Source organism: Lycorma delicatula, chromosome 3 (assembly GCF_047948215.1).
Source record: "Lycorma delicatula isolate Av1 chromosome 3, ASM4794821v1, whole genome shotgun sequence".
Lineage (NCBI taxonomy): Eukaryota > Metazoa > Arthropoda > Insecta > Hemiptera > Fulgoridae > Lycorma > Lycorma delicatula.
In genome coordinates, this window is record NC_134457.1 from 75,242,946 (window position 1) to 75,256,905 (window position 13,960).

Sequence of the window (13,960 nt, forward strand, 5' to 3'; positions counted from 1 at the left end):
ATACAGTATTTATAATTAATGAATTATTATTTTATATTTTCATAGAATTAAAAAGGTAAGCAGGAAATCATAGCTAAGATTTTACAGCTTGCAAGTCAACAATCTTCTGTTGTGAAGAATGTGTACTGATAATACAAAATATTCATTCCAAAAAGGATAAATTTAGGACAGCAGCTAGCTGTTTACTAAATAACTTGGACTGGATGGATTTTGCCATGCTTAGTCGATCAAGAATTATTCAAAATTTAGTATACTAAAAATCTTTTCATTCTAAATTTAGCTGTCACAAAAAATAATTTTTTTTGTAGTATTATTTTACAACAATAAAATACATTTTCAAACCAGAACAATAGACTCATTTTAAACAACTTAAAAAAGCTGTTTTAAATGCAGAGCGAAACAGATGTGACCTGCTTTGCACTGCTTGATTGCGACTTTGGTGGAAATATGAAATGAAGTTTCTTCATAAGAAAAATGCTATAGAATATATTTAAAAACATCAAATTATTTGTTTTTGTTAATAATATATTATTATATCTTAAACTTTACTGTTTTGATCAATTTTAATACTGCAGTGATTTTTGTTTCTTTATCTTCCTTTGGTATTTCCATATAACTCTGTGAAAATCACTTTTTCTCCATTTATCAAATTTTTGTTTTGAATGCTTTTGGAGCAATAGTTTTTAATTTTGTTGAAATGTACAATATTTCATACTAGTTCAATATTGTGTGTAGTACATTTTAAGAAAGACTATTTTAACAATTTTAGAATGTTGCCTCTTGATTCTGATAATTATCTAATTATTCCAAATCTCTTTTTGACAAGTTAAAATTTTTCTTCCCAGAAACAGTTTTCCTTCTATTTTTGTTATTGTTTCCTAGTTTGCTGATGTCTTTCTGCACTCTGAGTTTTGCATCCAGCTTTTGACAATGTAGAATGTGTTCCCCATCCATTTTTGAGTTGGCTTCATGATAGAGAGGGCACTCTTTGGAGGTGTCCATTTTCATTCAGTTTAGATGAGCAGCAAGGCAGTCATATCCCTTGTTGAGGGAAAAGTGGGTATTTTTTTCCCAGCATGCATCTATCTCTCCAGCTTTTGTTGCCAATACCATCACCAATACCATTTTTAATTATTTCTTTATTTGTTGCTTTTTTGATGATGAATTTCATTATATTAATGTTAGGGGCATTTCAGGGTTGATGAAGGGTAGTCTCCCTTTTCGCCAGATCTTCTGTTGCTTCATTTCCAAAAACTCCAACATGTGAGAAAATCTTATGTAGTACAATATTTTTACTCAGCTTCTGTAGTTTTGCTATCATCAACTGGTTTTCCTCAAGGATTTTATTTCCATCAGATGTATATAAAGAGATGGCCTGGATAGCTGCCCTAGTTCGTTAATATGACAACATTGGTGAAATTGTGTGAACAGTTCAGTACTGCCAGGAGAGCACAAGATCTGGCTTCAGTTTCCGCATCAAAAGTTATTTTATTTCTGTCTATGGAGAAATAATGTGAAAAGGGAGGTAAGAAGAGACTTCTTGTTTATACCCTCTGACAATCATTTTACCCTCTGAATTGAAGGGAATTCCACTGGACTGGATAGAAGGTGTATGTATCTTTCAGTGGAGAGAGGAGATTGGTACTCATTGAGATATTCCAGTATGAGAGACAGGGTCTCATGTTTTAAGCATATTGGTTCCTGATGGTTTGGTCGATTATTTCTGTGGCAGCCTTGTATTCCTATGTATCTAGTTGCCATGTGGACTTTTACTTCTCTCTCAATGGATTAATTACATGTTTACAGTTGCATAGCTGCCTCTAGGATGATTTTGACAGCTCCACAGATGATTCTCAGCACTTTTTCTGGCATCTCTCTAGTTCAAAGGTTGGCCTATTTGAGGTGATCAGTGCTTTGCTTCCATATGTCATTTTTGGCTTGATATAAGTCTGGTGTTTTGTTTAATGTGTGTTGGCTGCATTCCCAAGTAATCCTGGAGAGCCTTTTAAGTAATTTTTATTATATTATTTGCTGTGTTCTTTCTAGTTTAATTTGTTATTTAAAACAATGCCAAGATATATGGTGAGTTCACTTTTGGGTAATTCCCAGTTGTTGTATTTGACCTCTGATATTGCCAGAGCCTGATTTATTTTTTTTGTAATATTGTGTGTTGTTTTGGGTTGTTTCCTGCCTTAGTCCAGATTACATCATCATAGAAAATGCTTATATTGATTTCTTTATGGTTCTTTATTTATTTAGGAAGGTCGTTAATATAGATGTTAAAGAATGTACTGGAAACAGCACCCAGTGGAAGTCCAGACTTCAACTGTTAAGTTGAGTGTTCATTTCCATATTTTATCTTCGTCCATCATTGAGAAAGGAGGCTTGAAATCCAGCAGAACATATTTCTTCTCACTTTCGTTTTGTTCAGCTTTTGGAAGAGCTTATTCCTCCATACTGTGTCACAAGGTCCCTTAAGGTCAACAAAAACTGCGAGCACATCCTGATTGAAAGCCTGAGTAAACTTCAATATCTGGTCCGACGTAGATCTTTTCCAGCCAGGTATGGAAAAAATTCCATACCTCACTTTTAGATGATGTCATTTTCTTTTGCAACAGTGCAGCTTGCACGTGCCAGGCTGTTATGTCTTCTTGAGCTTTTGTTCTTTCCACCCTGTCTTTTGCCTTTTTTTATTCGTTAAGTCTTGGGTCCAGAATGATTTGTATTTTCTCACCTACCTCAGGAAATAGTAGCTTTTAGCTGCATTCTTCAAGGCTAAGCAGAAGTTCTTCAGAGCTTGCATGCTGATGCCTTGTAGCCAAATTAATTTGTGACATCTTCTCTTTTTTCCCTAAAAACAATCCAGTATGTCTTCTTGAAGTTCCATATTATTTGCTTATCTGTAGGTTACACGATTCGCTGGTCAAAGGTAATGATAAGAATAGAGATGCAGTGTCAACTTCCTGGGTCTTCCACCACCATTGGAAAGAGTAATCAGGTCCAAGAACATGCATATTAAATCTGTGTTGGTTGTTGAGGCAGAATAATGTGTGTAGGTTCCAGGGTCCTCTTCTTTACACATAAGCTCAGTTCACTTGCCATTCAAAAACTCTTCAATCCTTTTGCCAGACACATTAATGTAATTATAACACCATGCTGCTGGGGTTGGATTAAAATCTCCCATTATGACTATACATCTCGAAGTCAATATATGTGAGTTCCAGATTATTGTTTAGTGAACTATATAATCAGAAAATTTTAACTCTTGTTATTTGTCCATAGATGCAGTTCTACCATCTCTGAAATATTGCTTTCATTCATTTTCTTAACTATTTGACATAATGTTTTTCTTGACCAGAACCAAAATACCACTTGCTATTTGTAGAGCTTTATAAAGTATGTACATGTTATAGATTTTGGTCTCATAGTACTACACATGTTTTTCTGTAATATTGGCTTCATTGACCGGAACAATGTTGACATTTCTTTCTGTTGTAATCTTTTTTATTCTGTCATTTTCTTTGGTGAAAGGCCATCTGCATTCCATTGCATAATTTTTAACATCATTTGCAGTTTTTAGCTCTGTAAAGAGTTTCTTTTTTCTTCGTATTGAAGTGTCTCGTATGTCAGTATTATTGCTCATTTTGCATCACCCAGAGGACATGCATAGCTTAAGCTATGCTGCAGACTCAAGCAATGTTTTCCCCCTCCCTCTATTCTTAACTAGGTAGGAATAATAATCCAAAATTTACATACCTCTCAGAATGAATTAGCTTTTGATCTGCCTTCGAGCCAGTTAAGAATATAACAGACACATTTTTTTTATGTAGTTAACACTTTAAAATGTTATTTAAGAAAAATTTATTTTCATCTTTGGGTGGTGAATAAGCTGTATAACTAATGTACAAGTATTATGTGAATTAAACTGAGCCTTTGTCCATCTTACCTTTTATGAAATAATGTACAGAAGTTGTATATTGTAAATTAACAATATGCAGATAAAGATTATTGGGCAAAAAATTATTAAATTATAACTGATATATATGTAATTGTGTGTGCACGCGCACATGTGTGTGTGTGTGTGTGTGTGTGTGTGTGCACACATGGATGTATTTTTAGATCAAATTCATTGTATAAAAATTAAGAAAGGACATGAGATGAAAAAAAAAACCAAGCCAAACAACTCAATTCTGGATGCAGTTTTTAAAATCAAATAATGTATTCTGAGTCATTATCATTTAGTTCTGATAAAGATCTTGTTACATGTTTGTTCTATTACATATTTTTTTAAGGTAAGTTGTGCTTTGTCTAATTATGTTGTTCTTGGCTCATCATGTCACATTACTGACTGCTGTATGATGGCATTTAATGATTAAAACAGATAGTTTTTTTTTTACCTGCTAAAAACTATTATTGTCGACAGTAACCAATTCTGAAGGATATTGTGGTAATCAAGTCTTTTTGTACCTCAGATCTCTTATGCTGATTATTCACTCTTTTGGTAATGATAAATTAGACTGGAAGCTGTTTGTTACCATATTTTTCAAAGTTTAAATAGATATAGATACTTTTTGTTCAGTAGATAAAAAAAAAATTCAGTTAATCAAATATTTTTTATATGGTGTATTATAATTTATTTGTAATTTTAACTGCTTGGTTATATTGTTAAATTGACTGATATTTTAAGTTATTTTAATTTTACAAACATTGTTTTTCTTTTTAAATTTTTAGCATTAATATCAAATTTATATTTATTGTTAAATTATTTTTAGTTATTTTATTTATGCCAAGGTTACTTAATTACATATATTTTTTTATAAATCATATGTATTATTTATGTAAATGCATTCCCTCTTTCTTTGTTAATTTTTTATTTTAAAATTTTATTTAACTCTTGTTAATTCAATTTTGTATATATTATTTTATTATTTCTTATTAGAAAAATGCTCTAATGGGAATGCGTGGGATTTTAATATAGTATTTTGTATTAAATTATTGTGTAATAAAAATAAATATATTTATATCAGAAAATGTTCCTGTGACATAGTGTATTACCATGTTTTGTTATATATGCCGTTTCAAACCTCAGTAACAATTACAAAATATGTCTATAAAATATGTAAACATATGTTGAAGTATGGAATTTTGTTTTTGCCCACATCAAATTTAGATCATTTCAGTGATTTTGGGCTTTAAAAAATTGATGTCTCCTCCTATTTGAAAATAATTTTTTGAAAAATAAATATTTTTAATAGGAGGATGTCTCCTCCTATTTTAAAGTGGTAAACAGCTTTAATACTGAAATTAATTATACTACTATCTAATAATTTTGATAGGCAATTGAAAAGAAAGTGAAATTATGGCAAAAAAAAATTATTTGAAACCCTAAGTCAAGCATTAATTTCATTTTCATTGCCTTCTTGGTGAACAGCCTCTTAATACAGGCAATGTACAGTGATGAGTATTAGGTACTATTTTTAACCTTTTCCCATCACAATGATCCGCGGTTGATTAGCGCTCCGCGAAAATATGTTGGTATCTGATTGCCTCCCTTCATAGTCTTATGCTATTTTTTCACCTTCTTGTGAAAAAAATTTCAAAAAATTACAGTATATTTAACAGTACATAATAAAAGAGATTTAACAGATTCTGACAACAAAAAAACCGTTACGATTGGATATTTTTTATGTCTGTAACAACAAAAAAATTGAAACAGTACAAAAGTTACGATAATTTAATTGCAGAATTTTTTTGCACATTTCTACCGCGTTTTTTATTAGCGAAATTTTTTTTTTCTTTGTGTTTATGAAACAGTTTGCTGATTTTAAAAAATAATACTTTCAAGCAAATCGGTTGAAAATTGGGCAAAATATGATGAAAAACCCGTGTCATAAATCACAGATTAGTAACATATGTTAGTGTAAGTGAAAGTAGATTCAGAAAACTACGTTTTATAAAAATTCCCACCACTCAAAAGGCTATTCAGATTGACAAAAAACCATTTTTACTGTATACTGTTATTCATTACAAATCGTTATGTATAACATGTTTACCGATATCATTTGTCTGAAAAGATATTTATAGACCTCAAGTAAAAGTGACGTATTTATGACCACAAATTCCTTCTTTTTTTTTGTGTGTGCCGTATATCATAATTCATTATGTGTTTCAATACATCGATATGTTGCTAGTAAGATAAGCTATTTTTGTAAATAATAAATAAATCCGTAATCCTCATAGCAATTATAATATATAAGTTACACACACACACAAGCACATTTCTGAGAAAAAATGGTCATATTCTTTCTAGTCTAAATAAAACATTTTACATCGTATAAAAGTCGTTCAAATTGTGTAATAAAACTGATTCCTTTGTGAATATAAAAAAAAATAACCGACTTAGATGCCATATAAAATGATTTTGTAAAAGCGTTTTGAAACTGACGCCGTACATAACCAGTTCCAAGGCTATATGATCTGAAAAGGTTAAATACCTATTATTCTTATTTTCTTTAAGATTTTAATACAATATTACTTAAAAAAACATAGTGACGGTTTACCAACCATCTCTTAGATATAAACCACAAATATACCAACATTCTATACAATATATAGAATGTTATACAATGATAACTTGATATTCTATACCATGTATACACAAAATATACTTTTTTTGTGCAGGTCATAGAAAAAAACATGTCTTAACCCTCTCAAGGATTATGAAATATAAAAATGCACAATAGTGATATATTTAAATGAACTGACACTACTTAAATTTAAAGTACTTTTCAGTCATATTTTAAATACAGTGTTTTCTTAACCCAGGAAGGGCGATTGGAAATTGCACTAGCGTAAGGAATATAATAAAATATTTTTTGTTAGACTAGTATAATTCCTTAATATTATTATATTTTAATATTTGTTTATTTAATAATGTTATCAGATATGAAGATAATCAAAAATGTATTATGAAGATTCAGTTGAAATTCATTTGCTAGTGCTGCTGTTACCTAATCCTTTTTTTAAATTGAATTTTATTGTAGGAGTCTGGTTGCACTGTATGTTTGGGTTGATTTATTTACAGCTGAATAAAGTAGCGGACTCATTTCAATTTGATCTCATCCTCCTTCAACCTGAAAATGAGAAGGTTCATGCAGTCTTTTCTTAATCGGATGGAAGCTATGACTATATTGATGAAAGTTGTTTTTTCTTTCAAGTATGTGTGCTTCCTTGACAGAAGCCACTGGATTATAATATTTGATATGTAATAAGACAAATGAAAGGTTGAAACTCTTTCCATTCATATTTCAGTGTGTTCTTTAACCCAACTCCTCTATATGTTTTTATATTTTATTTATTCAACTTTAGAAAGTATAAATGCTTAGATATGCAGGTTTTACCTGGGGTGTCAGAAGTCATGTTGACTGTTATTAATTTATAGTGAAGATAATGATATATCTTAGAGAAAATCATAGGTAACAAGAAGTCTTGCTGCTACCTTCCTGTCTTAGTTTGTTGCACACATGTTGTTAATTTTGCATTCTTCATTTCATAAACATTACTTAATAAACAGTATGCAAAAATAAACATTACTTATTCTTCGTTTCTATATATTATAATCAGAATCTTTCAATAATCATCACGAATAGCATTACTTATTAATCATTTTACTTCCTTCTCATTTATGCTTACTTTTGTAGTGCCTCAGCCAGATGTAACCAAGATCAGGACAAAGAGTGCCTTTAAAGAATCAAAGCAAATGTATAATAATGAATGTTTATAATAAAATAACTGAAGAAAATGTGAAATATTAGAAATTCAAGCGCATGTAGCTCATCTTTGTGACATATCTGCTCTAATGGTGTGTTATAACAAAAGATGGAAATTTTGATACTCCTAGAGTATCTTGTAAAAGAATGAAGAAGAAAGTTACTTTTAATTAACTCTCATAGATATGTGTTAATAAATATATAGATTTCATTCATGAGATAAAACATTGTTGGCATTAAAAAAGTTGGTGGATTAAAAACAGAACACCCCAATATGCAGATAACATATCTTGCATGCCTAAAACTACATAAAATTATGAGGCATATGGAAAATAATAGAAGAATTTTGGTAAACAATCAGGATGTACTTTTCAAATGAATAAATTGTACAAAACAAATGAAAATTTACTGTCAGGAAGCAAATTATTTTTTGAACTGAATCATACATTTGCTCAACAATGTAAAAAGTTGTGGTTGAACTCACCGGCTATAAAAAACCTACATCCAAAGGATGGAAGCCTATATTGTGCACTCCAGTAGTGCTGTAGAAATTTTGAGAGGGAAGATGACTACCGGAAGAACATTAGTGATGGAAGCAAAGTAACATACCAAATCTTCCATCTCATTCAGTTTTGGTAGTGTATAAAACTTGCTATCATAACTGAAAATTATGTAAGGAGCCAGATTAAAATTATAGAAGTCAAGAACATTAGAATTTCTATAAAGTAAATATATTATGTGCTTAGCAGATATGTTAAAAATTTGGCTTTACCTTTGAATTAATGCGATTAACTAAACCCCGCTATGAAAATATTACTTTGATAAAATATTGGAGGACTACCGCCATATCACACACACATATATATATAGATTGTGCCTTTGTATCACATTGAACTCAACTAGACTGAATTAATTTGGGCAACAATAAAATCAGATTGTGGAAGAAAATGTCACATCTGCAAAAAGTAAAAAAAGAAATGGCAGTGATCGATTTTTCTGAGCTGTCTGCTAAATAATGGAATCAATACTATGAAAAAATAGTATAGAATTCTTATTGCATACAAACCAAAAGATTTACAATAGCTACGTTTGGAAAAGTTGCGGTAGGTGCGATAAATCTTGTCATCAGACAATGACAGAGCCACTGCATTAAAAAAATCTGATGTGGCTAACACATGACTATCTTGTACGCCTATTTAATTACATATTCACTTTTTTTTTTTAAATGCAAAGTACATAAAATTTTATTTTATTAATAACTTCTGTTATTTTTTTTATTATTTATTGTATTTTTTTTATAATTGGAAATTATTAATAAATCAATATATTTAAATTAAAAAAAAAAGGAGATGAAGTCTGATTCGAACAGATGTCCCTTTCCCTTTGTAACATCAAAATATTTCATTAATTAAAATTTTATTTGGCCAAACTCTGCAACCAATGAAAATAATTACCACATGATATATCGTTGAAAACCTCTCAATGAGGGCTTCTTACTGCAGTTAAGAAAAATTTCAAAATCCAAATTTTTCGCGAATGTAAGGCTTTTTTTGGACATTTGGTTCAGTTGATTGTAATCAAAAGGGGAGGTGTACAAGATGTTACAGCATTGCTAAATCCAAAATTTCAACATCCTACGGCTAATAGATCTGTAATAAACCGTATGTATTCGTTACCGGGTATTCTTTGATGTTTGTAGTACCGAATCGTTACTCTCTAAAACGAGCCATTACTCGTTACAAGCAGTTCATATCGTATCGTTACTGTAAAGTATGAACAACATGATTACCTATCAACAGTATACTTCATGGCCCAACCACACCGACTGGCTCATTTACCATTTATTACAACATTAACATTAAATGATAAATAGTAGTTTGCATTTTATTATGTTAATGACCACTTCATGGCGCCCGCCGGTCGGGTTCAGTGTTTACATTTACGATTGTCTTAATTCGTAAGTGCAGTTCTCATTCATTTTTGTTTTTAAATGTACCGTAATTTTAGCTTTACTTAGATTTATTTATTAAACCCACCGGGTTGGTCTAGTGGTGAACGCGTCTTCCCAAATCAGTTGATTTGGAACTCGAGAGTTCCAGCGTTCAAGTCCTAGTAAAGTCAGCTATTTTTACACGGACTTGAATACTAGATCGTGGATACCGGTGTTCTTTGGTGGTTGGGTTTCAATTAACCACACATCTCAGGACTGGTCGAACTGATACTGTACAAGACTACACTTCATTTAACTCATACATATCATCCTTTTTTTTTTTTTTTTTTTTTTTCTTTTTCGTGTTTAGCCTCCGGTAACTACCGTTTAGATAATTCTTCAGAGGATGAATGAGGATGATATGTATGAGTGTAAATGAAGTGTAGTCTTGTACATTCTCAGTTCGACCATTCCTGAGATGTGTGGTTAATTGAAACCCAACCACCAAAGAACACCGGTATCCACGATACATATCATCCTATGAAGTATTATCCGAACGGTAATTACCGGAGGTTAAACAGGAAAAAGAAAGAAAGATATTATTTATTACATTACAGTAGATTCGTTGTTTTATTTGTTTGATCTGGTCTGTCGTCTACCGTTTCATTTCTATTTAATTTTATTTGATTAAATTAAATTTTATTTTCGTTGTTTTCATTCTGTCGAAAAGAAAGAGAAGGGGAAATGGGAAAGAAAATGAGTAACTCTGGAACCTTTTTAGTGAAGAATCGGAAAATAAGGCGGCGAAATGCGATTTGTGCCTCTCTTCATGTTCTGTAAAAGTGGTTCAACAACAAATTAAAAAAAAAAAAAAACATTAAAAAATTTGATGTGGACACCACATGAATTCCTTGTACGCCTATTAAATTACATATACGCATTTTTTGCTGCATTTCATTAAACTTATTTCATTTGAAAGTGATATACGATCCTCCAATTCTTAATAAAGTGGACATTTACACAGTTGCTTAAATATTAGTTTTTATTAACATCAAATATTTATATAATTATTTATTCAACAATCTTACATGAAATATTAGGATAGTATAAAAGTCCCTTTATTACTCGTATTACTACATCAGTATTATTCGTATCTTTGTGAGTTACTGATTAACAAGTATCAGATTTCTGGTGTATCGTATAAATAAAAGTTAATAATAATTAAACTATTCCGTTCAGTTTAAATGAGTATAACTCATGTATACTGGTTACAATTGTTAATTTCTATCTTACGGTGTAAAATATTCATATTTTATTATTTGATTATTTGGTGAATAATAAAAAATGAAAAAGAAACAATCATACGGGAAAAAGAAAGATAACATTAAATATATTTCAAAAAAACAGCAAGAAGATGAATATGAAGAGGAAGAAAATGTTAAGAACAAGGAAAGAATAAAAAATAACGTAAGATGATAAATATAAAGAGAAAGAAAATGTTAATACCAAAGAAAGAATAAAAAGATTACGAGAAGATGATAAATATAAAGAGGAAGAAAACGTTAAGACCAAGGAAATAATAAAAAGATTAAGAGAGGATGATGAATATAGAGAAAATTTGAAAATAGAGAACGTGTACACAAATTAAGATCAAAAGAATTATATGAAACCAAAGAGCGATTTAACGATTCACAATAAAATACAAATAAACGAAATGATGATCAACTGCAACTTAGGGAAAATATTGTCCGACAGTATTAGCAGAGTAATGAACTAAAAGATAATTTTTTGCAATTTATTAAAGATGGGGCATGAATGCCTCAGTGTACATATTTTTCTTATGAGAGTCTATTTTTCAGTCACTCTAGTTAACTTTTATGCAGATAAAATTTAAACAGAAATCCCAGAATAATTAAATAAAATTAAACTAGAAAATCCAAAAATAATACGATTCTAAATTATAATTTTCAATTAATATTAAATAATCAGATGTTTCACCAAATCTATTACGTATACACGTATGTAATAATGCCTATTAAATTACATGTACACATTTTCAAACTATATAAAATTTTATTTCACTAATAACTTCTGATTTTTTTGTTGTTATTATTGAAATATTATTTATTGTAAAATTTTTTTACAATCGCAGGTTAATAATTATCAATAAATCAATATATTTAAAAAAAGAACTTAAAAAAAGAAAAGGAGATGAAATCTGATTCGAACTGATGTATCTTCCTTTGTAAGATCCAAATATTTCATTAATTAAAATTATATTTGGTTATAACTCTGGAACCAATGAAAAAGTGCTACTTAATTGGATTTTGTACTTTTTCTTAACTGTAGTAGTAAACCCTCATCGAGATCTTTTTAACGATATATATATTTATATAAGTAGCAATAATAAGTAGCAAATAACATATTTAAAATAATTGGATTTTGTACTTTTTCTTAACTGTAGTAGTAAACCCTCATCGAGATCTTTTTAACGATATATATATTTATATATTTTTGGATTTTGGGCATTTTTGGATACTTTTGGTTCAGCCGATTGCAATCAAAAGGGATGGTGTACAACTAGAAGTTACAGCAGTCCTAAATCCAAAATTTCAACATCCTACGGCTATCGTTTTTCAATTATGCGAGATACGTATATACCCTACATACAGATGTCACATCGAAACTAGTCAAAATGGATATTTCGTTGAAATCTGAATACCGAAATTTTTCGCGATCACAATACTTCGTACAAGGAAGTAAAAACATCCTCCTACGTATAATATGTAATAGCATATTCTCATCATAAATAAAATCAACTACAACACTAAAATCTACATTGTCAATGTCAAATCTTCCTCAGTCTAGTAGCAATAGCAATCAAGGCAACAAGATGGAACCGAAGTAAACAACCGCTCGTCTCAATCTGATTCTGATAGTAGCCTAGTTAGAATACAGACAAACTTATTGCCATTTGTTAGGAAGCCAATGAGTATTTCGCGAGTAAAAATATTAATGATTTGATTTAAAAAATGATAATTAAAGATCTGCAGCCGTTTTCTGTAGTTGAAGATTTCGGTTTTAACCAGTTATTAAAATATCTTGAATCGAATTACAAAATGCCTTCACGATTTTTTTAAGCAACACTCTGCTTGATGTACAATATGTAGTGGCCACTGAAAAATTGAAGAAATAGTTGAAAATTACCTCCTTATGTCATTAACGACTGATGGGAGGATGTCGCGTACAACTTCTTATCAAGCAATGACGGATCACTATGTACTATGAGACACGTGGGAATTAAAGTCAGCTCTTTTAGGCTGTTTTGAATGAAATGAGCGACATATAGCGGAATATATTAAACAAGACTTGCGACTGATTGGGAAATAAATGAAAAAAAATTGTTTGTGTAACAGATAATGCAAGTATTATGAAAACCGCGATACGATTGAATCAGTGGGAACATTTCCCATGTAATGTTCACACTTTTAATTTAATGGTTCGAGTCAGTTTGAATCCAATTAAGAGTATTATTCAGAAAGTAAAAATTATTGCGGAACATTTCCATAGAAGTCCTCTAGGCACTAACAAACTGATGTCATGTAGGAACAACTGAGACCCATAATAAAAGAAGTAAAACTTACAATAGATATTATAACTCGTTGGAATAGTACGGTAGATATGTTCGAAAGGATTTTAAATCTGCAAGAACCATTAGAAGGGGCACTTGATATATAACACAATCCCGTCGAAAATGTATCAAAAGATGAGTGGCGTAATCCCAGAAATTATAAATATTTTTAAGCCTTTAAAGTTATTAAAAGAAGAAATGTCTGAAAATGAAGTCACAATATCAAATGTTTTGGCAGCCACTGATAACGTATTAAGAATAATGATTAATTTGCGTAGCGTCTTAAACTATGAATTGTCAAAAAATTTACTTGAAAAATTAATTTCAGAATTCAATAACAGATTTAAAAATTGTTTACGGCACAACATCTTGTCTAAAGCGGCTCTTTTGGATCTCATATTCAAAAGGCAAGCGTTTAGGGATGTCTCTTCATATGAATATGTCAAAGACTCTATTAAAGCTGATTTAGAAAAAAATATCACCGGCACAAATGATGTTGAAAGAAGAGTCAAATCATTCAGATGTAATACATGAAGATTCCATCTGGATGAAGTTCGACATGAGGGCAACGAAAAATTCCTGTGTCCACAGTTGCTGCCAGTATCATATCGATGAGGTAGTATATTGAAG